This window comes from Sinocyclocheilus rhinocerous, unplaced genomic scaffold (assembly GCF_001515625.1).
Source record: "Sinocyclocheilus rhinocerous isolate Xijiao unplaced genomic scaffold, SAMN03320098_v1.1 scaffold1806, whole genome shotgun sequence".
NCBI lineage: Eukaryota > Metazoa > Chordata > Actinopteri > Cypriniformes > Cyprinidae > Sinocyclocheilus > Sinocyclocheilus rhinocerous.
Genome location: NW_015658531.1, coordinates 572897 through 598551, shown reverse-complemented (window position 1 = coordinate 598551; position 25655 = coordinate 572897). Strand labels below are relative to the sequence as shown.

At 34.4% G+C, this 25655-nt stretch overlaps 1 pseudogene; it reads left to right on the top strand.

The window, feature by feature from the left end:
• The first annotated feature begins 786 nt into the window (after positions 1 to 786).
• Positions 787 to 24074, top strand: LOC107722699 (transient receptor potential cation channel subfamily M member 2-like; annotated as a pseudogene).
• The last annotated feature ends 1581 nt before the right edge of the window (positions 24075 to 25655 follow it).

Here is a 25655-nt window from a genome sequence, read left to right as displayed (position 1 = left end):
ACGAAATTAGCGAAAAGACTTGAGAGGTGAGGAAAAATAAGTAGCTATGTCATAAAATACGGCATTTGATATAATGGGATTATGAAATAATAGCAGTGATTAGAAAGAGGTGTGTTGAGGTGAGTTTCAACCGCTCTTAAAGGTGGGGTAAGTGATTTCTGGTAGCCAATGTTGACATTTGAAATCACCAAAACAAACACGCCCCTACCCCAAAAGGGTCTCGCCCCTATTTTGATAGCTCCACCCCACACATACGTTTATTATTATTATTATTATTAATTCATATTATTTATTTATAAGGATTATTATATGATGATGATGATTATAACCAACATGAACTATTTGTATTTTTATTTCTGTTTTTGACACAATAATAAATATAAAAGAATATTTGAGAACAATTATTCATTAATATTACATTAAGATGTTATTATGTAATCATATTATTATTATTATTATGATCATATTGCATAGATAAAACAATAATTTGTACAATAATATTAGCTAGCTATTATTATTAATATTATACACGTTATTGTTTTGTTAAATTTATTGCATATTTATTGCATATATGTCTTAATGGTTGCACATTTATTATTATTATTAATTTTATTATTATGATTTACTTTTTAATACAACTTATTGCGTTTGTTATTAATATAATTTTATTTCTGTATTATTTAAAAGTTGTTTTGTGGTCTAAAAGATTGCATATATATCCTTTTTTTGTAGTCTGTGAAAGGGTAGGTAAGCAATTCATGCAAACCATACACTCAAAATAATACAATGTTACCTGTGCACGCTGTTATTTGTGCTGTTTTCTGTACGGCTCAGGCTCTGCTGACTCAGATCTGGTGTGGAGAGCTGTCCGTGGATAATCCACACTGGAAAGTGCTGCTCTGCATGATCTTCTTTCCTCTCATCTACACCGGCTTCCTGACCTTCAGGTAAAAACACTTGTTTTCATGGAATATGTTATTAAATGTACTTTATTAAAGGGGACAACAAACCTAAAATCATATCTATGAGTCATTACATGCACACACCACCAGATGGCAGCACTACACTGAATAATTTAGCTGCAAATTGCAATTTTACCACAAAACTTTCGATGGTTCGCAGTGGTTCTTATAAGTGGTGTTTTAACCCTTGATGTTCAATTGAACTCTAGCAGACGAGATGAAGTCATCCAGAGACAGGCCGAGAGGACGGAGCAGCAGAAACTGGCCATGGATGCAGTCTTTTCTGGAAGTTCAGATGCCAAAATCAAACGGCATTACCGGTTAGTTGAGTTACCGCGCAAACTCTAAACAATGCATTGAAATGCATGAGTGAATCTCTTATATTATTGAATCAAACTAATGTTAGCATCATACCCAGTGCTGCTTGAACGTTTGTAAACCTTTTAGAATGTTCTATATTTCTGCATAAATATGACCCAAAACAATCAGATTTTCACACAAGTCCTGAAAATAGACAAAGATAACCCAATCAAACAAATGAGACAAAAATATTTTCTTTTTCATTTATTTATTGAGAAAAATTATCCAGTGTTACATATCTGTGCGGTGCAAAAGTATGTGAATCTCTATAGGATCAGCAGTTAATTTGAAGGTGAAATTAAGAGTCCATCTGTTCAGAGGTGTTTTCATTCAGTGAAATTACTATCAGGTGTCTTTGCCTGCCCTGTTTTATTTTAAAGAACAGGGATCTATCAAAGTCTGATCATGTTTGTGGAAGTGAATCATGGCACGAACAAAGGAGATCTCTAAGGACCTCAGAAAAAGAGTGTTGTTGCTCATCAGGTTGGAAAAGGTTACAAAAACATCTCTAAAGAGTTTGGACTCCACAAATCCACAGTCAGACAGATTGTGTACAAATGGAGGAAATTCAAGACCACTGTTACCCTCCCCAGAAGAGGTCCACCAACAAAGATAACTCCAAAAGCAAGACGTGTAATAGTCCGTTAATGTTCATGAGTTCACCATCAGGAGAACACTGAGCAACCACGGTGTCCATGGTGCATCCAAAAAGAACATTGCTGCCAGTCTGCAGTTTGCTAAAGATCATGTGGACAAGCCAGAGGGCTACTGGAGAAATGTTTTGTGGACGGATGAGACCAAAATAGAACCTTTTGGTTTAAATGAGAAGCGTCATGTTTGAAGAAAAGAACACACTGCATTCAAGCATAACATCCTCATCCCATCTGTGAAACATGGTGGTGGTAGTATCATGGTTTGGGCCTGTTTTGCTGCATCTGGTCCAGGATGGCTTGCCATCATTGATGGAACAATGAATTCTGAATTATACCAGCAAATTCTGAAGGAAAATGTCAGGACATCTGTCCGAGAACTGAATCTCAAGAGAAAGTGGGCCATGCAGCAAGACAACAACCCCAAGAACATAAGTCGTTTTACCAAAAAATGGTTAAAGAAGAACAAAGTTAATGTTTTGGAATGACAGAGTCAGTGTCTGGACCTTGATTCAATTGAAATGATGTGGAAGGAGCTGAAGCAAGCAGTTCATAGGAGGAAACCCACCATCATCACAGAGTTGAATTGGTTCTGTTCTGAGGAAGGGGCTAGAATTCCTACAAGCCCATCAGCAGTTACAAGAGACATTTACCTGCAGTTATTGCTGCAAAAGGGGGTCAGACCAGATACTGAAAGCAAAGATTCACATGCTTTTGCACCGCACAGATATGTAAAACTGGATAATTTTTCTCAAATAAATTACAAAGAAAATATTTTTGTCTCATTTGTTTGATTGGGTTCTCTTCACTTTTGTTCATATATCAGTACTTTTAATTGAAAAAAAGTTCACAATACACTATTTTTGAATGCATTATTGAATTGCAAGGTTTGAAAGGTATTGAAAGGTTTTTGTGCCCCCTTCCTGTTTTTTTTTTTTTTTTTTTCATATTTTTCACACTTAAAAGATTCAGATCATCAAACAAATTTTTATATTACACAAAGATAATGCAAATAAATACAAAATGTAATTTTTAAATGATGATTTCATTTATTAAGGGAAAAAAGCGGTCCAAGGAGTGGCCGGCCTACCAAAATTACTCCAAGAGCGCAACGACTATGCATCCAGGAGGTCATAAAATAACCAAGAACAACATCTAAAGAACTGCAGGCCTCACTTGCCTCAATTAAGGTCAGTGTTCATGATTCAACAATAAGAAAGAGACTGGGCAAAAGCATCCATGGGAGAGTTACAAGGCAAAAGCCACTGCTGACCAAAAAGAACACAAAGGCTCGTCTCTCATTTGCCAAAAAATATCTCCCTAATTGATCTCCCTAACAATCGAGATCAAGCACTCTCACTTCTCTCCTTGAAGCGCACTCTAGACAAAAGATCAGAGATGAGAGAAAACTTTCTAGAGTTCATGGGGAAGATGTTAGAGAACAAGCACGCCAAACTAGCTCCTCCACTCAAAGAGAATGGGGAATCATGGTATCTGCCAACCTTCGGAGTTTATCATCCACGAAAACCAGACCAAATAAGGATAGTCTTTGATTCCAGTACATGGTATCGTGGTATCTCTTTGAACAGCGTCCTTCTCAACATGAACAATTCCCTCCTTGGAGTGTTGTTACGCTTCCGAAAAGAACCAATAGCTGTGATTGCTGACATTCAGCAAATGTTCCATTGCTTTGTGGTACAGGAGAATCACAGGAAGTACATGAGGTTCTTGTGGCACAGAGACAATGACATGTCGAAGGAGATTACAGAGTATCAGATGCGTGTTCATGTCTTTGGAAACAGCCCATCCCCAGCCATTGCAATTCATGGTCTGAGATGGTCTGCATGGGAAGGTGAACAGGAGCATGGGTCAGACACACGCCAATTTGTTGAGAGACATTTTTACGTGGATGATGGTCTGATTACTCTGCCAAATGAAGAGGATGCCATCAGTCTACTCAAGCGTACCCAGAAAGCTCTTGCACAGTCAAATATAAAACTCCACAAAATCACTTCAAATTCAACCACAGTGATGAAGGCCTTTCCTCCAGAGGATCTAACCAAAGGCATAAAAGACCTAGATCTTACCAAAGAAACTCTCCCAAACCAAAGGAGTTTCGGACTATCCTGGGAGATGGAGTCTGATACATTCACTTTTCAAGTCACAAACTCTGAGAAACCTTTCACTCGTCGTGGAGTGTTGTCTGTCGTCAACAGCCTTTATGACCCACTCGGTTTAGTGACACCAGTGACCATAAGAGGAAGAGCTTTACTGTGAGAAATATCTCATGACATAAGTGACTGGGACATACCACTCCCTGAAGCCAAAGAAAAGGAATGGGAAGTATGGAACAATTCCTTACTAGGTCTGGAGAATCTCCATATACCACGTACTTATGTCCCACTCTCACTTTCCAGTTCGAAATACACAGAGTTATGTCTATTCTCAGACGCATCCAACATGGCTATAGCTGAGGTGGCCTATCTTCCAGTTATCACTGAAGAGGGACTAAGTCATGTGGGATTCGTTTTCAGCAAGGCTAAACTGGCTCCTCGTCTACAACCCACCATTCCACGCCTTGAATTGTGCGCAGCAGTATTGGTGGTAGAAATGGCAGAAACAATACTCGAGGAAATTGATTTCAAACCAGATGCAGTGTGTGCATTCTACTGTGACAGTAAGGTAGTTCTGGGCTACATATTCAATGAGACCAGACGTTTCTTTGTGTACGTACACAACGGAGTGCAGCGAATCCGTCAAAGTACAGTCCCAGAACAGAGGCACTTCGTACGAACAAACCAAAACCCAGCTGATATTGCCACCAGGTCAGTGTCTACATCTCAGCTTGCTGACATGCAATGGTTTACTGGTCCAGACTTTCTGCACAGACCCCTCTCAACTCATCAAGAGACGCAAAAGACATTTGAGTTAGTAACGCCAGAACTGGATGAAGAAATCCGGCCCCATGTTAAAAGCTTTGCAACTCTCACGGAAGAAAGGCATCTTACTGCAGAACGCATTAAACGTTTCTCTTCTTGGAAAGCACTCCTGAGATCTATTGCACTGCTTATCCACATAGTTCGTTCATTCAAGTCGAACTCAAATACTCACTCAAACGAATGCAAAGGCTGGCACTCCTGAAGAGCTTTTGTCAGCCAAGTGTGTTATTCTCAAATCTGTGCAGAAAGAAACATACAGAGATGAAATCAGTGCCTTAGTGGAACAGAAGAACATCCCAAGAAGCAGTGAACTTAAGAAACTCAATCCTCAGATTCACAATGACTTACTGAGAATAGGAGGACATCTGGAAAATGCTTCTCTAGATCAGCATGAGAAGAAACCGATTATCATTCCTAAGAACAACAATGTCACAACCCTGTGAAGTGAAACACCAAGGTCGTCAATTCACGGAAGGAGCAAAAAGGACTGCAGGCTTGTGGATTGTGGATTGAATGGCAAAAGGCTCATCAGCTCCATCTTGTATCACTGTGTTACCTGTCGCAAACTAAGGGGTAGATTTGTACAACAGAGAATGGCAGATTTTCCACCAGAGCGTCTCGACATGTCTCCTCCTTTTTCTTATGTGGGTTTGGACGTATTCGGCCCATGGGCCGTTGTGACTTGCAAACAGTAAACGTTGGTCAATCCTTTTTAAGTGCATGAGCACTAGATCAGTACATATGGAAGTGATCAAGTCCATGGATATATCCAGCTGTATCAATGCACTACGTTGCTTCTTTGCTATAAGGGGACCAGCCAAACAACTGAGATTTATTTGTGGAACAAATTTTGTAGGAGCATGCAAAGAACTTGCTTTCATGACAGATCATACAGTCCAGAAGTATCTAAGTGATCAAGGCTGTTCTTGGCAATTTCACCCCCCTCACGCATCGCACATGGGCGGTGCGTGGGAAAGAATGATAGGGATCACACGCAGAATCCTTGACAGTACGTTGCTGCAAAACAAATCAATCCAACTTACGCTCGAAGTTCTGTGTACTTTGATGGCTGAAGTGTCCGCAGTAATCAATGCCAGACCACTAGTTCCAGTCTCCTCTGATCCAGAGACGCCACTGTTACTAACCCCTAACATTCTGCTCACCCAAAAGACTGGATTTCCCCTTGGAGTTCCTACATGCGATTTCTCAGAGAAAGACCTTTACGAAAGTCAATGGAGAAAAGTACAGACCCTTGCAAATCAGTTTTGGGCCCACTGGAAACAAGAGTACCTTCCCGTCTTGCAAAAAAGTTGCAAATGGACTGAATCACGCGGTAATCTTCAGGTTGGAGATATTGTTCTCTTGAAAGACAGCACCCTTTCTCGAAATGTTTGGCCTATGGCCATGATCACCAATACCATCCCAAGCACCAATGGACGTGTAAGGAAAGTAGAGGTTAAGACAGCCTCTCAAGGTACAACCAAAAGGTTCTTCAGACCAATCTCACAGGTCATTTTGCTTCTTTCAAAAAAGGACTAAAATGTGATTATTTACAGTGATGTCTAATGACATCAGGCGGGGAGTGTTCTGTGCCCCGTTTAGTAGTACTTTAGTTAATTTTGTTGTGGAACTGCCATCTAGTGGACTCTTTAAGAAACTGCAGATGACATATAAATCAGGAAGTGAGCAGCTGAACGCATGGCTGATGTATGTCATTAGATGGGGTGCTTTTTTGGGTAATCCTCATTTAATCCTTGTTTTGAAGAGCAATAGCTGTAAGTTTCTTCTATTTGTTTTGGGCGATATATATTTTTTATATTAAAGGTGTCATGTCGTTTCAAACCCATAAGACCTTCGTTCATCTTCAGAACACAAATTAAGATATTTTTGATGGAATCTGAGAGCTGTCTGACCCTGCATAGACAGCAACGCAACTGAAATGTTCCCAAGTCCAGAAACATAGCAAGGAGATCTGTAAAATAATCCATGTGACATCAGTGGTTCATCCGCAATTTTACGAAGATACGAGAATACTTTTTGTGCACAAAAGAAGAAACGACATGAGGGTGAGTAATTAATGACAGAATTTTCATTTTTGGGTGAACTATCCCTTTAATGTGTAAAATAGATAAGATGTTGTCATTTGTATACATGGCATGTTGTCTGGAGCTTTTTCGGTGCAGATCTTAAATATTCTTGTAAATGTATAGAAATCTAGTTTGATATGCAAATGTATGTGGGATTGACAGCATTCTTGTAACCTGTGTATTGTAATTTGTGTTGTTTGAACATGTTTTGGTTATGAGACTAATTGGAGATTGTGATTTTTCCTTTAGTTTCACTCTGGTCCATTGTAGAGTTCATCCAAGCTGCAATAAATGTTGGACTTGAAACTTGCACTTCTCAACTTTATAATGGATGGAGTTTAACTTGCTGTCAAACTTCAGAAAGGTTAAACATGAAGGGAGGACAGTACTTATCTTTGTGTAATATTAAAATTTGTTTGATGATCTGAATTATTCCAGTGTGACAAATATGCAAAAAAAAAAAAACAGGAAGGGGGCAAAACCTTTTTCACACCACTGTATTATTGTTATTATTTTCATGTAATATTCATAATGAGTTATTATTATTATCATTATTACATAACCAATATGCACAACCAATTTTAATTATTCATTATGAATATTACAAAAAGATTATTATTATTATTGTTGTTGTCTTTATGCACTATTCATAACAAGTTATTATTAGTAATATTATTATTATTACATAACCAATATGCACAATTATTAATAATAGTCTTTAGGCTATTAAATAACAATTATTCATTATGAATATTACCAAAGTTATTATTGTTATTATTATTATTATTATAAATGAATGTATCTACAGTAATGTATGAAACTTATGTTACCATCTAGAAACATAATAAAATATTTCTGTATATGTATATTATGCGCCTGAAATCTGTCTGAATAATGAGTGATTGTTGTTGTGTCTCAGCGGCTCCTCGCAGAAGTCTGAGCTGAAGCCTCTCAACTGTTCGTCTCGTCTGATGAGTCTGTTCACGTCACCTCAAGTCAAGTTTTACTGGAACATCGCCTCGTATTTTGGCTTCCTGTGGCTGTTTGCCGTGGTGCTCATGATCGATTTCCAGGCCTATCCGTTGTGGAGGGAACTTCTGCTGTACGTGTGGCTCACCTCGCTGGTGTGTGAGGAGGTTAGACAGGTGAGACACACACACACACACACACACACACACAGTATAGTCCATATTAACTGTATTGCTTGATAAAGCTGGTATACTGCTATTATATCTGTCTGTCTGTTTTTTTTTTTCATCCAAACTTTCAGGAAGGCTTTATTATATGTCTATGTGCCTATGTAATAAATATGTTTATTTATTTTTCCATTTAAAGATGATTTATTAAGGTATTATTTTATTTATTATTTATTTTTATTTTTAATTAAAGGGGTCATATGATGCTGCTAAAAAGAACAACGAGCCGTTTTAGGTAGGCGTGGCTGACTCTGAACTTTTATAAAGAATATCTCTTTGGATTTGAGACTTTAGTCTTTGCAACTTTACAGATCTTCTTTATGCACCAAGAGCTTGTAACACTCCAAAGAGAAAGAAAAAAATGAAATTGCATCATATGACCCCTTTAATTAAAATATTTAAATTTTATTAAAATAATTTTTATTAATGTTGTTTATAATGTTTTTGTTAATTATGTATTCTAATTTTAATTTGATTAATTATAATTACCTATACTATTTTTTTTTTACATATTTATTTTTATTACCATTTTATTAATTTTTTTTTAAAATCTAAAAAAATATATTACATTTTTAAATGTCACTCCTAATCCTTAATAATATTCCTAATCCTCTATATTTATCAAGCTAACCTCAATGTAACACAGTTTCTCTTAATGAACTTTGTTTTTCGAGTTCATTTTGTGGAAATATATGCCTTTGGTGTGAAATGTTGTAATTATTTGTTATTTTGTACGTTGAAACACTCTGATACTCCACAGTTCTATCATGACTTCAACGGCTCTGGTTTCCGGAGGAAAGCGAAGATGTACATCAGTGATCTGTGGAACATTCTGGATGTGCTGTCCATCATGCTGTTCATTGTTGGTCTGGTCTGCAGGTAAATGCAATTTCTGTTTCACTCAATACAGTTCAGACATGATTAATATTAATTCAGTACAGTTCATATTTGCTTCCAGTAAATTGAGATTAGACAGAAATTATCCTCATACTTAGAGCTGTATAAGAAAATTGAAAAACAATTATTTATATATGTATATCTGTATTTATGTATTTCCTCTGAAATCACTTTTTTTTTTAATCGAGGAACCATAATTTCAACCAAACAGTCAGTGTAGTCAAGTTGATTCAAAATGTTTAATATTAGACTCAAAATACAGTAAAAATCTTGTTACAATAATCATTTTCATTTAAGGTACCGTAAACTGAAACTTTATTATTCTGATAAGGAATTATTCATTTATTGAAAACTTTTTTTCTCTAGAACAGATGAATGAATTACACAAGTTAATCAGAACTTGTATAATTCATGCATTTGTTTTTAGAGGAAATAGTTGCAAACAGCTGTAAATTCGTTGAAAGTGTTGAAGTTGTTACAGATTTGCATATTGTTTGGGTAATAAAAAGCAATAAATAGCAACATATACAGATGTTTACTAAAACATTTTAATGCATTCGAAATTTAATGTGGAATTCCAAGTTATGAATCTGTTCGTTGAAACGATTAAAATGTTTTCACTGAAAATTTAATGCAAAATGCTAATTAAATATGCCATTAAATTGTTATTATTATTGCATATACAAACAATTAATGTTTGTTATTATAAAATAGCATATGGAATAATTAAATATGTACAGTATATGTGCAAAAATATGTTGTTTTGTATACTTATCAGTGACTGTTAGTCAGTTGTAGACCATTTTTTAAAAATAGATATGAAATAAAATTTTATACAAAATGCAATTTAAATATGCACATTCATTTCACTGAAATAAATCAAACGTTCAACATTTATAGACTCTCCTGTAGGCCGTATAAAGGAATCGTATTTAAAGTTTTTGTTCCTTGTGTGTTCATTTAAATTCAGTTGAGTCGCACAATGACTCAGAAATGAATTCAAAGAAAAGGAAATCAGTTTTTTGTGTGTTTGTCGCACAGACTTCAGGCCTCCGGTACTGTGTTCTACGTGGGTAAAGTTGTTCTCTGCATCGACTTCATCATATTCTGTCTCCGATTAATGGCATCTTCACTATCAGCCGAACCCTGGGCCCGAAGATAATCATCGTCAGGAGAATGGTGGGTTTGTGTGTTCATAATGCTCGTTTATTCAGTGCAAACGTGTTATGTGATAATTCTACACAGCCTTAGTGGTGAGAGACTCACAAGGAATCAAATATTGCTTGAGCTTATGAAATAAAAGAGTTCATTGTACTATGAAACATTCTGGACCTCAGGGGCAAAAAAGATTCGTATGAGCCTCTCATCTCATAATGCAACATATTTTTGCATAACGGCAAATGCAGACAGAGCGAGCTATGAATGTTGTCTCTTCTCTTTGCAGATGATGGATTTGTTCTTCTTCATGTTTCTGCTCAGTATCTGGGTGTTGGCGTATGGCGTGGCCAAGCAGGGCATTTTGATTCACAATGAAGACAAACTGAACTGGATCATCCGCGGAGCCGTCTATGAGCCCTACCTCATCATATTCGGCAGCGTCCCCACTAATATAGACAGTGAGCAGTTTACCAACTTTACAAATGAAATCACTCGATGAAGAGATCACAACAGTAGGGTTCTGATATAGAAATCTCATTCATTTTCTGTCTAGAGAAATTGGTTTTTATCAATAATGTGTGAACATATTAAGACACACCTGCTATGAGCTCCAAAAGTTGGTTTGATTTATACATTAAGAAGAATATTTAAATACGCAATTAATTTACTGCAAAATGCAAGTTTGTTTTACGATAAAATATTGCATTTGCAAATATTAAATATATGTAATTTTTTATTTAAATATGCAATCAAATTTAATGCAGAATGCTATGTAGATATGCAATAAAATTATATTTGTTATAATATTATATTAAACTGTTCATATTTGTTGTTATATTATAAGTGATTGCATATGCAAATACTTGAAGTCAGTGACTAAAATATTGCATATGCAAGTTATTATTGTTTGCTATTTTATTATAAACTATTGCATATGAAAATATATAATATAAATATGCAAAAATATGTTGTTTTGTATACTTACAGTAAATGACTAAGTCAGTAGATGAAGTCAGTTATAAATAAGTTGTAGAAATATTTTTTAAAATATGCAATAATCTTTAGCACAAAATGCAATTTAGTATAAAATTATGTTTGTTTTAATGTTGTATTATCAAATATTGCATATGCATATTGTTTATTATAAGTGATTGCATATGCAAACTATTATTATATGTAATAATAACTACATAAATAATATTATATTAACTATTATATGTAAATACGTAAATATGTAAAATATGTAAAAATCTAACAAAAGTTTTGTATACTACTACTCAATAACTAAGACTAAATCAGCAGTTGAAGTAAGTTATAATTCAGTGGTAGAACATTTTTTATTTAAATACGCAGTAACATGCTATTTAAATATGCAATTAAACTGTTATAGTATTATGAAATATTGCATATATTAAATATTATATGTTAATATGCAAAAAAAGCAAGTTTTGTATACTTAAAATCAATGACTAAAGTCAGTAGTCTAAATAAGTCACAGGTCAGTTTAGGAACATTCAGAAATACTAAGATTTAGTCCAAATTAAGACCAGTCCGAAAGCTAATGTTTCTGTATTTTGTGATCCAGACACTCAGTTTGATGTGGGCAGCTGTAGTGTGAACGGCTCCGATCCTCTGAAGCCCAAATGTCCCGTGCTGAACGATGAGAACATGCCGGCCTTCCCAGAATGGCTGACCATCATCATGCTGTGTGTCTATCTGCTGTTCGCCAACATCCTGCTGCTCAACCTCCTCATCGCCATCTTCAAGTGAGTAAACCGACAGAGACGGGTGACCACAAACACTTACCTGCGGCTCTGTTTCCAAAACCTAGTGAGCTGACTTGAATGTCTCCTGTACATGCACAATGTCTGCAGCAACTCTGTGCATCATACTAATAGTGCTCTTAATGAAAGACTTGACATTGACATCTGATTTCAATAGATTTTGCCATTTATATGTTGTAAAGCTAACAATGTGGTACTATAACTAACACACAACACAAATAAATACTTTAGGGCTGTTTAAAAAAAATCTCAGACCTTTCAGCCATTTGATCAGTTTTATGTATTTGTATTTAAACATATGTATAAATATATAAAATATATTTTAAAAAGTGTTTTCTCTCTTTTTTTATTAGACAGTTAAAAAGTTAGTTTGAACATTTATTTATTCATTTATTCATTCATATATTCATATTTGTTTATTTATGCAGGTAAATGTCCGGTTCTTTGATACAAGCATGTCTGGATATATATATGTAGAATTTTTCTCATTAATTATTTTTATTTTCTAAAACAAGTGCAATTACTTATTACATTTTCATTTTTCAGAAATAATAATATATTTATTTATTTATTTTTATCCTCCCATAATTATGCTGCTTTTTACTGTGTGTGTGTATATATATATATACACAGTGGTGGCCAAAATGTAGGGCTGGGTAAAAAATATCGATATCTCGATATTAATCGATTCTCGTTTTTACAGAACGATATTGATTCTTAAATCCCAAGAATCGATTAGTCTAGCCTGTTTTCAGTTAATAGATGGAATGTTGAAGGGCACTTCCCATCCAGCATATCGCAATGAGCATTGTGCTTTGGTACCTTAATATGAAACAAAGTCTCAGATTTCAAATTATGTCCATTGTATTGCAGTATTTAAACAATAAATGCCGTTTTGGCACTGTTTAATGTGAAGTGACAGATCGCTGTAGCGCCTCAGTTCAACAGACGCAGCAGCGCGAGGCGCACGTGAACTGATCGTCTCCTCCACATTAATACAAGTTTCAACACAAAATAATCATGACTAAACATCTGAAGGCAAGTTAAAATAAAGAGTACAACTTTACAATCCATATCCTGTCACATGTAATCTCTCAATCTGTGTTTCAGCTGCGCAAAGACGTCAATATAACGGCTTGTAAACAATGTCACGTAACGTCACATTTACCTCAGAAAAACATATTCGGTGACCATAAACTCATTAGTCAGAAAAATGATGCTAAATATATGCACCGTATAACATATTCATTATACAATTAAGTGTAATTTTAACAAATCAGTCAATTTTAACCTTCAATACTATAGTAATGTAATACCAACTGACTCTCATGTATATTTTACAGCATTAGTTGAGAGATTTTTTTTCCTTGAGAAAATTTGGTATGTATTGTACCTGATATATATTGAAAATAATCGATATTGAATCGAATCGAATTGAATTGGTAATCTAATCGAATCGCAAGCTTGTGAATGGGAATCGAATCGTGAAATTTGTGTCAAAACCCAACGTATATCTTTCTTCATAAGTCTCAGGTTGTATCTTGTCATTCGCGAAGCCTTTCCTGTACAAAACTATAGAAGTTGCATTATAAAATATTGCAGTGAATGTCAGGGCTTTAAACTCTCTCATTGTGCATCACTCACAGCTACACGTTCCAGGAGGTCCAGGAAAACACGGACACCATCTGGAAGTTCCAGCGCTACGAGCTGATTAAGGAGTACCACAGTCGACCCACTCTTCCTCCACCCTTCATCCTCCTCAGTCACCTCATCCTCTTCATCAGAGGAGTGCTGCTGCGCTACCCTCCACAGAGACACAAACACTTCAGTGAGCCAAAACGCCTTCTCCAGAAAACACACGCGTCATGATAGATGACTGATCTCCATTAGTCAACAGCATGAAGTCTAGTCCACTTTACACTGGCCTATAAGCGCCAACTTAGACAGGACGAGTCTGTCTGATCAACATAAAAAGCCACAAAAATGATTCATTTTGTTTATTTACCTGCTGCGTGTTTACAGTATCTGAAATAGTTGATATTACACTAATGCTAAAATATAAATATTGGATTGCCCAACAAACTGAAATAAATGTTCTAGAATTAAAGTTGAAGTTCTAAAATATATTATATATATTCGAAAAAATATATAAATTAAAGCTACATGGAAATGTGTTAAAATAAATAAATAAATAAAAATGATCAAATGGATATTAATTTATTAAAAAGGAAAAATAATTATAATTTAAAATTAATAAGATAAGAAATATATATAATATAATTAAAAATAATAATAATCCAAATGAAAACAGAAAATATGCTATACCAGTATATAAATAATACTAAAATAACTTTGGTGTGTGTTAATCTGCATTTTAACAACTCTGAACTTGACTAATCCAATCAGAATCTAGAGTCAGAATTGTCCATTTTAAATTATATATTTTTTAAACTAATTTATTACATTTTTTTTTAGAACTGCCTGTTTTTGTATGAATTTGACATTTACATGTATGCTTTCGGCAGATGCTTTTATTCAAAGTGACTAACATTGCATTCAGCGTTTACATTTTATCAATTCATGCATTTCCTGGAAATCAAACCCAAAGAATTTGGTGGTGCTAAAAGTGCACTTTCATGTTTTCGCTAGTTCAAGACAACTGTTGAGTGTCTCAATCCCTGGTTTAAGTGCATGATTCTTCATAGGATAGGAGCTGGAGCAGACTGAGGAAGAGGAGCTGTTGTCATGGGAGGCCTACATGAAGGACAACTATCTGGCATCGACACGACAGGACGAGAGCCAGAGCGTGGAGCATCGTATCCAGCACACCGCAGAGAAGTACCCAAGAGATGAACAACACCGAAATATAACATCAAACAGAGCAGCTCGTGTGTTTGAGTACAGACTATGATCTGAATTCAGACGAGAAAATGTTTAAATCTACTCTAGAATATGGGGAGGAGCATAGCAATGGTCTGAATATGTAGGGGAGGAGCTTAAAATAATATTCATGAGATTAAAATTCTCACATTCATGAATATTAATTACATGGCATGATGTTCCTACCTGATTTACATTCTGAGTAATATTACTGTTTGCACATTTTGACTTGTTCTCACTGTAAAAAAATCCATCTGCTTCAACTTAAAATAAACTTAAATAATTTTAAACTGACTTTTAAAAAATTGAGTTGAATCTTGTATAACTTAAAAATAAATGGTTAAAACTGGTTAAATTTCAACTCTTAAAATATATACATTTCAACAATTAAAATATATGTTAATCTTCAAAAAAAAAAAAAAGTGCAAAAAAAACTCAAAATCTGTGCCTAACCTTTTTGCTACGAAGTTCAGATTATGCCTTCAGATTTTTAAAATGATTTATTTTCTAAATGTAATTATTGAAACATAACAAAATTGTTTGCACAATAAAAATTATTGCACATAACAAAATTACAAAAACTTGAAAACTGAAAATCTAAAAAGATCATTTAAAATATTAAATTCTATAATATAAATATATCACTATGGTATATAGTACATAAACGCTATTATTGTTTACATTTATGCATATTAATTGTATATAATTATACATATATACTAACACTGTTCTAGTGGTTTTTGGTTATTTTAATAAAAAAATCTTACATATTGTGCCTTTAATGTACACGCACACACACACACACACATATATATATATATATATATATGTATGTGTGTGTGTGTGTATATACAAGTAGTATGTCATTTAATGCACAAACATAAGGCAATCAAATGACATTGCAATTAATTTAGAATCTCAAGCTGGTATAAAGGTTAATCGTGTCTGTTTCCTCTCAGGGTTGTTGTGATGTCAGAACTTCTGGAGCGCGAGCCGGAGATGGTTTCTGCCACCGGGGCAAAACGACTGTCCAAGCTTGAAGAGCAGGTGTGGTTCTGCCACAAACACCCACAAATACCACAGAATCAGTGTTTTACTGTTTGGTCTGTTCATGTTTTCAGGCAGCGTGGCAAAGCAAATGTGAGCGTCAGATGGTGAATGTCTTGTCTTCTGGCAGGTCTCGGACTCCACCAAAGCTTTACGATGGATTATAGACGCACTGAAATCTCAGGGATGCAAATCCAAAATGCAGCCGCCACTAATGAGTGAGCAGAGTGTTTTAAAATCAGCTCTTATAAGATGTATGCATCCTTCTGGATCATGATATGTATGTTTAACAGATCAAGCACACTCATATTCATTTTTTAAAGTATTCGAGGAACAAATTATGTTTTTTTTAAATGATAACTTACTCTTCAAAAGTTTTTGAAAAAAGTATTTTCTGCTCTTCAAGGCTGCATTTATTTGATCAGAAACACTGTAAAAATAGTTAAATATTATTACAATTTAAAACAGCTGTTTTCTATGTGAATACATGTTAAAATGTGATTTATTTCTGTGATCAAAGCTGAATTTTCAGCATCATTACTCCAGTCTTCAGTGTCACATGATCTTCAGAAATCATTCTAATATGCTGATTTCTGATTATTATCAATGTTGAAAACAGTTGTGCTGCTTCGTATTTTTGTGGAAACAGTGATACATTTTATTTTTCAGGATTCTTTGATTAATAGAAAGTTCAAAAGAACAGCATTTATTTGAAATGGAAATCTTTTGTAACATTATAAATGTCTTTGTTGTCACTTTTGATTATTTTAATGCATCCTTGCTGAATGAAAATATTAATTTCTTTAAAAAGCAACAACAACCTTGACCTCTGACCTCAAAACCAAACTATAGAGTATTTTAGATGACCTATTATTTATCACTTATTTTTGCACCCTGTTTTGTGCCTAAATTCAAGGCAGTAGCTGTCTGCTGCTGTTGTGAATGAACTCTTCTGTCTGTGCAGCAGGTAAAAGCTCTGACAGAGATGACGGTGAATCCAGTGGACAGGAGACAGATGAAGAAACGGCTCCTCACACGTTTGCACGTCAGCTTCAGTATCCCAGCAGTACCGTCAAACGCTTCCCCGTGCCTGAGGAGAAGGTGCCCTGGGAGGTGCCTGATATCAATTATATTACATATTTTACCAAATTAAACAACATTATTTTGGATTGTTTATCTTATGTGACTCATGTGACTTACATTTGCGTTTTTAGGTAAACTTCACTCCATATCTTCCCCGAGTTTACAATCAACAGGACAGCAGCGAGTGAGTTTCATTCTGACAAACAGAGCGGCGCAATTAATCAAACTGATATACAGGGATATAGTTTTGTGCTATTGTTATGCACTATTAAATATATTGTCTGCATACTTCAAAGTGAAGTCTCTGTTCTAATGCGTTCAAGTCATGTCAGAAAGATCTTATTTACAAGTTGAACACATATGAATGAAAACATGTTGAATGCAGTGTCTGTATAACAGGGTTATCATAGTTTACTAAATCTAAAACAATAAAAAACAGTTTCGTTATTTGAAATAGAATAAATGTTAACTGAAATAAAATATAATTTTTAAAAATTGAATAAATAAATTATACATTATGTAATTATATATAAAGGGAAACAAATTCAGCTAGATTCCAAAGCAACATTTCTGTTTTTGTTTAGTTTAACTTGACGGATTAAAATACCTAAAACTAAAATAAAAATTAAGGAAACCTATATAGGCTTATTTAAAAACAAAAAAAACACAACAAAATTACAATACATTTTTTTCCCACTAGATGCCAAGGCAACATTTCTATAAAAAAAAAAAATTTAATTAACTAAAGTTAAAATGAAAACTATTTTATTCCATCTAGTTGCCAATGCAACATTTATATTTTTATTTAGTTTAACTTGACATGACGCTAAAACTACAACTACATATAACAAAACTAATAAAAATTACAAAACACAACAAAATACTAAAACGTAATCTAAAATGAAAATGGGAAACATAAAAATGAAGACTAATTGAAAAATAAAAGTGAAACATGAAAATTCTAGTAGCCGAAGACTTGCACAGTAGTGTAGATAGAATATACATAGAATAAATAGAATTTAGGTAGAATATATTATGATTCAGTTATTCATAAATTGAATAAAAGCAAAAAAACATCTTTATTCATCATTTTGTATGCAGAGTTTTTTAAAATCTAGTTTCTACACTTTATGTAGAGAATGTTCATGGTCAAGTTTAATAGAAATGATGGAAACATACATTCACTGAATTGAAGACTTATTATAAATCTTAAAATGCATTTGTTTTGTAAATAAAAACACCGTTCCCTTTCAGTCGGTCACTCTCGACGTCACGTCGGATCAGGGAACGAGGGTTACCATACGTAACCGAGACGTTTTCTCTGTACAGCTCTGACACTTCAGTCTTGGACAAGCACAGGTATGCAAAACATATGTGACCCTGGACCACAAAACCAGTCTTATACATGCTGAATAAATAAGCTTTCCATTGATGTATGGTTTGTTAGGATAGGACAATATTTGGCCGAGATACAACTATTTGAAAATCTGTAATCTGAGGGTGCAAAAAAATCTAAATATTGAGAAAATCGCCTTTAAATTTGTCCAAATTAAGTTCTTAGCAATGCATATTACTAATCAAAACTGAAGTTTTGATATATTTATGGTAGGAAATTTACAAAATATCTTCATGGAACATGATCTTTACTTAATATACTAATGATTTTTGGCATAAAAGAAAAATCTATTATTTTGACCCATACAATGTATTTTTGGCTATTGCTACAAATATACCCCAGCGACTTAAGACTGCTTTTGTGCTCCAGGCTCACATATATATTAATCTGTGTCTTTATTCTACTATCGGATTTGGCATTTAATTTGTTTGAGTGCTAAGTTTTATTCTCATGAATGGATTTGGCAGGAATCCAGGAGGAAGGACTGGGATTCGGGGAAAAGGGGCTCTGAAATCCCTCGGTCCGAATCACATTCTCCACCCAGTCCTCACCAGGTGAAATAAAATCCCCTTCATGTCCTGATCTCCACTGGAATTAAACTCTAATCTCATATCAGATTGAAGTTTACAGCCGAACACACACAAAAATAACACAGTTCCACAGCATTTACGAGATTATAGCAGATTAGAGATGGCGTTCATCCGTGTCCTTAGTTCATCCCGCTGTAAGTGTGAGAGGAATCAGAGAGCTTTCTGTCTATTTTTAAAGGTGGCGTGATGCTGAACACAAGGTGCTGGAGTTTCTCACCATTTGGGAGGAAGCAGAGAAACACTGGGCTCTTCCTGGGGTGAGAACGCAGAAACTCTGATATATATAGACTACAGGACAGAAATTTTGAATAATTAAGACTTTATTTAATGTTTTAGAAGTCTCTTCTGTTCTCCAAGGCTGCATTCATTTAATTAAAAATACAGTAAAAACTGTTATATTGTGAACTATTATTGCAATTTTTTTTTTATGTGAATATGTTGTAAAATGTAATTTATGTCTGTGATCAAAGCTGAATTTTCAGCATCATTACTCCAGTCTTCAGTGTCACATGTTCCTTCAGAAATCATTCTAATATGCTGATTTGCTGCTCAGTTATTATTATGGTTAAAAACAGTTTTTGCTGCTTAATATTTTTGTGGAAATCATACTTTTTAAATGATTCTTTGATAAATAGAAAGAACAGCATTTATTTTAAATACAAATTGATTGTAATATTATAAATGTCTTTTAATCAGTTTAATGCATCTTTGCTAAATACAGGTATTAAGTACTTACCCCAAACTTTTGAATGGCAGTGCATCACAGTTTTCACTGAAATATTAAGCAAAAAAAAAAAGTTTTCAACATTGACAATAATCAGAAATGTTTCTTGAGCAGCAAATCAGAATATTAGAATGATTTCTGAAGGATCATGTGACACTGAAGGCTGTAATGATGCTGAAAATACAGATTTGATCACAGCAATAAATTACATTTTACTGTATATTAACACAGAAAGCAGTTATTTTAAATAGTAATAATATTCACAATTTTTTACTGTATTTTTGACCAAATAAATGCAGCCTTGGTGAGCAGAAGAGACTTCTTTCAAAGACATGAAAAAAATCTTAATTATTTAAAACTTTTGACTATGGATGCACCGATAGGGTTTTTTTTGGCCGATACCGATTTTAACAAACAACTATTGGCCGATACCGATACCGATATTGGTCAATTGCATAAAGCAGGGCTTAAAAACGAGAAAAGAAAAAAAGATTGGTTTCGTCCGAGCAGAATTTGTATTTGAACGTTTCTGTTCCTGCGTTCCTCTGTGAAACCGGTTTGAGTAGAAAACATACCGGTTAATAACGTTATTTTTTTTTTTACTTTGCCAATAATAATAATAAAGTACAGCGTTTCATTTACTCAAAAAGAAAAAAAATCATGAAGAGAGTCTTGAATGATCTCTCTTAGTCATAGCCAGTACAGCATCATCTTTTCTAGATTTACAAAAGACCAAATGTATTAAACAAAAAAAAAAACTGTCAACGCAATAAAAACATTAAATAATTTTTTTCAAGATATTTAAAAATGTTTCAGCATGGATAAAAAAAACGCTACTCCTATAAGCGTTAATTTTGAGAGGAAAAAAACAGCCTAAATTAGTAGGCTGTACGTTGCATTTTATTATTACATTCAGAAATAATGTAGGCTAAAATAATGGTAAATAAAAGCAAAATGACAAACACAATTAGTCTATTTTAGTTCCCTTCTCTCCACAACAAAAGTTGTATTTAGGCTAAATATAAGCGTCAAGCCAAAACGAATTAATTTAAAAACAAAACCGACGCCTACCTCTTTCGTTCTGCATGAATCCAAATGTTTCCATATTCGCGAAGTATCTGGATGCTAACCTATTATTTATAATGTGAACTATAGGCTTTGTTCTTCACTCGCATTATGGACGTAAAACATCATCCTTCACATATAGGCTATATCAGCAGTGAGGTGCTGGTCACACTAAACGACACAGACCCTACTACGGACTATTTAAATTGAGCAGTGTAACTTTTTATGTTTCTTTAACTGTATTTTATTTTGATAATGAACAGGCTGCGATGTCAAATTAGCAAATATTTGTTGTATGTGCGTGTGAGGCACCGACGCGATCACTGCATTGTTTTCCCAACTGTTACTCCGTAATTTATTTATGGTCATACCAACGCTGGTTTGTCATACAGATAGAAGCAAAACATCATTCAAGGCTGTAAAGCTTTTGTAAAATAAAGAAAACTGCTTTCTGCCGTCTCGTTTTTTTTTCCGTGAACTTCGGAGCGCGTTACAATTATCAGAAACTCAGCACAATTTTTTTCTTTCGTTTTGTTAATCTGTTAATGATTTAAGTGAAATATATTTTGTGTATAGGCCTATATATTCCTTTTTATGTAGCCTATATAGTTTTATTCTGTTTTCTCCGTTCACAGAAAGGTGCGTGATGTGACCTTGTGTGAATCCGTGTTCTACACTGGTTTCAAACATAAAGCTGCATATTACCGGCCATTCATTTTCACTTAAATGTAGGCCTAAAACGTTGGATTTTGCAACAGACATGCAACTCGTTGTCTCCATGCAGTTAATTAATAAACCATCGGTATCTGCCCTTTTCGTGCTATTTCCGATATGCCGATGGCTTTAAAATAATCAAAAATCGACCGATAAATATCGGCGACCGATACATCGGTGCATCCCTACTTTTGACTGTTAGTCATGAAAATCATCATAATTACTGTTCTTTGGAACGAAGATTAACTAGTTATACTCAAACACAACACAAACTGGCTTTAGAGATATGCTAAGCATATATTGAGTCAATCCTAAATTTTTGTTCCTAAACTTTTTTTCTTGCAGTGCTCAGCTAAACCTGATGAGCCTCTAGCACAGACACTGGAGAGGATTCTGGGTAAAAAGTTACATGACAAGACCAAGTCTAAACTAGAGGCTGGAGAAGAGGTGAGAATGATAAATCCACAAAATCTTCACTGATTAAAAGACATTGTTACAGACATTAAGATCATAGATTTGAACTGCATTACTTTTCATATATTAACTATGGTCTACTTAGCTAGTAAGTTTAACTTTCATTTAGCAGATATTTCCTGTTGCATGGAAAAAATACAGCATGCAATAAATAAATAATTACAGAATTTTGATTTTTTTTATGAATTATACCTTGCATGCACTGTATGATTACATTTTATTGCTTATATTTTTCTGTATTATTTGTTCAAACATAATCACCTGGTGCAACTACTGTATCAGAAATTGCAAAAATCCAATTAGTAACACATTTGGTTACACAGGACGTGTGTTTTCTCTGTGATGCAGGTGTATAAGGGTTATGTAGATGACAGCAGGAACACCGATAATGCCTGGATAGAGACCACCATCATCACACTTCACTGTGACAAACGCACTCCGCTCATAGCAGATCTGAACCACATTGTGAGTAGGAAATATCACTTCCTCCCATATTGCAGCGATTTCTGTACAATTTAAATGTAGGATTATTGGCCAAAATGAATACAAAGTGTTTTTTGGTTTACAAATAAACTAAAAATGCTGCTAAAGTGCCAATGGCAAGTAAAATCCATGATAAGGTATAAATCAGACCCTGATGCAAGTCAAACACATACAAACCATCTGCTATTTTGACTCATGCATCTGCTAACAACATGCATTTCCTTCTCAACTGAGACTGACTCATCTCGCTTTTCATGTTGACCTGTGCTGTTTCCCACAAATATGCAAGGGAAACTATCCAAAGCATCTGTTTATGTGTAATATTTATATTTATAATTCTATTAAAAATAATGCAAAATCAATTGCATGTCCTGTAAGAGCGCAAGGTTTTGCGTCTGATCTGTTCAGCGAGTGGCTGAGAGGAGCAGCGCTTTTAGTTAAAACAGATATTCTGTTGCTTCTCTGCAAGTATAGCCGAAATCACAGCACAGCTATTATCTTTATCTTATGTGTATTTGATTTCATCAGACGACGGCTTGATTATAAATCTGGATTTTTGTGCAGATTAACATCTTGGAAGGGAGAGCTGGTTATGTAGTCTTAATGGGTCGTGTTTCAGTCACTGTTTCATATTCATTCCATTGTCTGACAACCGAAACAGTGAAATATAACAATGAAAACAGTTTTATTGAGAATTTAGCTGCTTCAAAATACAGTGTTAAAATATAAAAAATATATACTTTTATCAAAATTATGCGAAATGTAATTGCATGGCTGGTAAGAAATATTTATGTCCATTAGTTGGTGTAATAAAGTCTATTTTGCACACTGTATATGCTATATATATTTATACATAAGGGGAAAGTAACAGATGCTATGAATTGGTATTTCAAAGTTGCAGTGCTCCACTTACAGTGCATCTAAATATATAATATTTATATAATATATATGCTTTGTATGAGTTGTGGGATTTCCCAATTTTTTAAAATTCTTCATTTATATATATATATATAATGTTTTATATTTGTAATTTTATAAAAACTAATTTTTTACCATTTTGCACACATGTATGTGCAATATTTTTTTATTTATTATTTAACATATATACGTGTGTATAAAATAAGTTTATCGTAACAGATGCTTTGTGTTATGGGATTTCCTGATGTAAAAATTTTAGTGCTCCACTTACGTTGTGCTGGGAGCTCATAACACTCTCTGAGGAGCTGATTCTGAACTGTCTACAAGATGCGGGTCCCAGTTGGATGTCGTCTAGATAGACATAAAACATCATAAGCACATTGAGTTTTATGGCTCTGTGCAGTCATATTCTCAGCACTCCATAAGTGGTTTTTATTTAGTGAATTAAGCGGCAGTATTTCAGCTCTTATTGGGTTTACAGAGTAATTCAAGCTGTCTTTGTTTTTGCTGCAGGTCGAGAGCTCGCTGTCGTCTCATCAGCTGCTCCAGTGGCGGGAAGTGAGCAGCACCGCTTGTGTGTGTCCGTACCAACGAGAGGCTCTGCGTCAGATAGCACAGTGTCATAACACACACTTTTGACCCTCAGGAAAACACACAAACACACTCTGCACTCCTGTGTGTCTTTAAAGGTGTGGCATTTCTGTGCCACCTATGTTCTTTTTTCATGTGTCTAATAGACATGAACAAGTTCTTTGAAAAACATCTATGATCTTTGAAACATGTCTAGTCTTCATGTTCTATGTTGAGTATGGTTTCACTAATAATAAACATACGTACATCTGCATAAAGCATCCATATTTGTCCATGCCCATGTTGATTAGAGTATTAAAAACTTGAAAAGTATTCATTTAAGGCACATTTAGAACAGATAAAAATGTGCGATTAAGTTGCGATTAATCACGAGTTAACTCATGGCAATCATGCGATTAATCGAGATTAATTTTTTATTTAATTTTTTTTCCCCCCCGATTGACAGTTCTAGTATAAAGATATATATATATATATTAAAATATAAAAAATATATACTTTTATCAAAATTATGCGAAATGTAATTGCATGGCTGGTAAGAAATATTTATGTCCATTAGTTGGTGTAATAAAGTCTATTTTGCACACTGTATATGCTATATATATTTATACATAAGGGGAAAGTAACAGATGCTATGAATTGGTATTTCAAAGTTGCAGTGCTCCACTTACAGTGCATCTAAATATATAATATTTATATAATATATATGCTTTGTATGAGTTGTGGGATTTCCCAATTTTTTAAAATTCTTCATTTATATATATATATATAATGTTTTATATTTGTAATTTTATAAAAACTAATTTTTTACCATTTTGCACACATGTATGTGCAATATTTTTTTATTTATTATTTAACATATATACGTGTGTATAAAATAAGTTTATCGTAACAGATGCTTTGTGTTATGGGATTTCCTGATGTAAAAATTTTAGTGCTCCACTTACGTTGTGCTGGGAGCTCATAACACTCTCTGAGGAGCTGATTCTGAACTGTCTACAAGATGCGGGTCCCAGTTGGATGTCGTCTAGATAGACATAAAACATCATAAGCACATTGAGTTTTATGGCTCTGTGCAGTCATATTCTCAGCACTCCATAAGTGGTTTTTATTTAGTGAATTAAGCGGCAGTATTTCAGCTCTTATTGGGTTTACAGAGTAATTCAAGCTGTCTTTGTTTTTGCTGCAGGTCGAGAGCTCGCTGTCGTCTCATCAGCTGCTCCAGTGGCGGGAAGTGAGCAGCACCGCTTGTGTGTGTCCGTACCAACGAGAGGCTCTGCGTCAGATAGCACAGTGTCATAACACACACTTTTGACCCTCAGGAAAACACACAAACACACTCTGCACTCCTGTGTGTCTTTAAAGGTGTGGCATTTCTGTGCCACAAACTGTGGAAGATTGTTTCTGCCACAGGATAAAAAACTAAAAAAGGTACTTTTTTCTAATGTCAGAATTGTAAGATATAAACTCAGAATTGTGAGATTTAAACTCATAGTTCTGAAAAAAATCTGATCATCATATTTACTTAAAGCACGAAAAAAACATGAACGAACATCAGCACCTATTTTATTTCAACCGCGGAAAGACGTCTATACATTGGAGAGTATCCACTGAAGGCAAACAGCGTATGCTATTCTGTGTCAGCCGCACCACACGGATA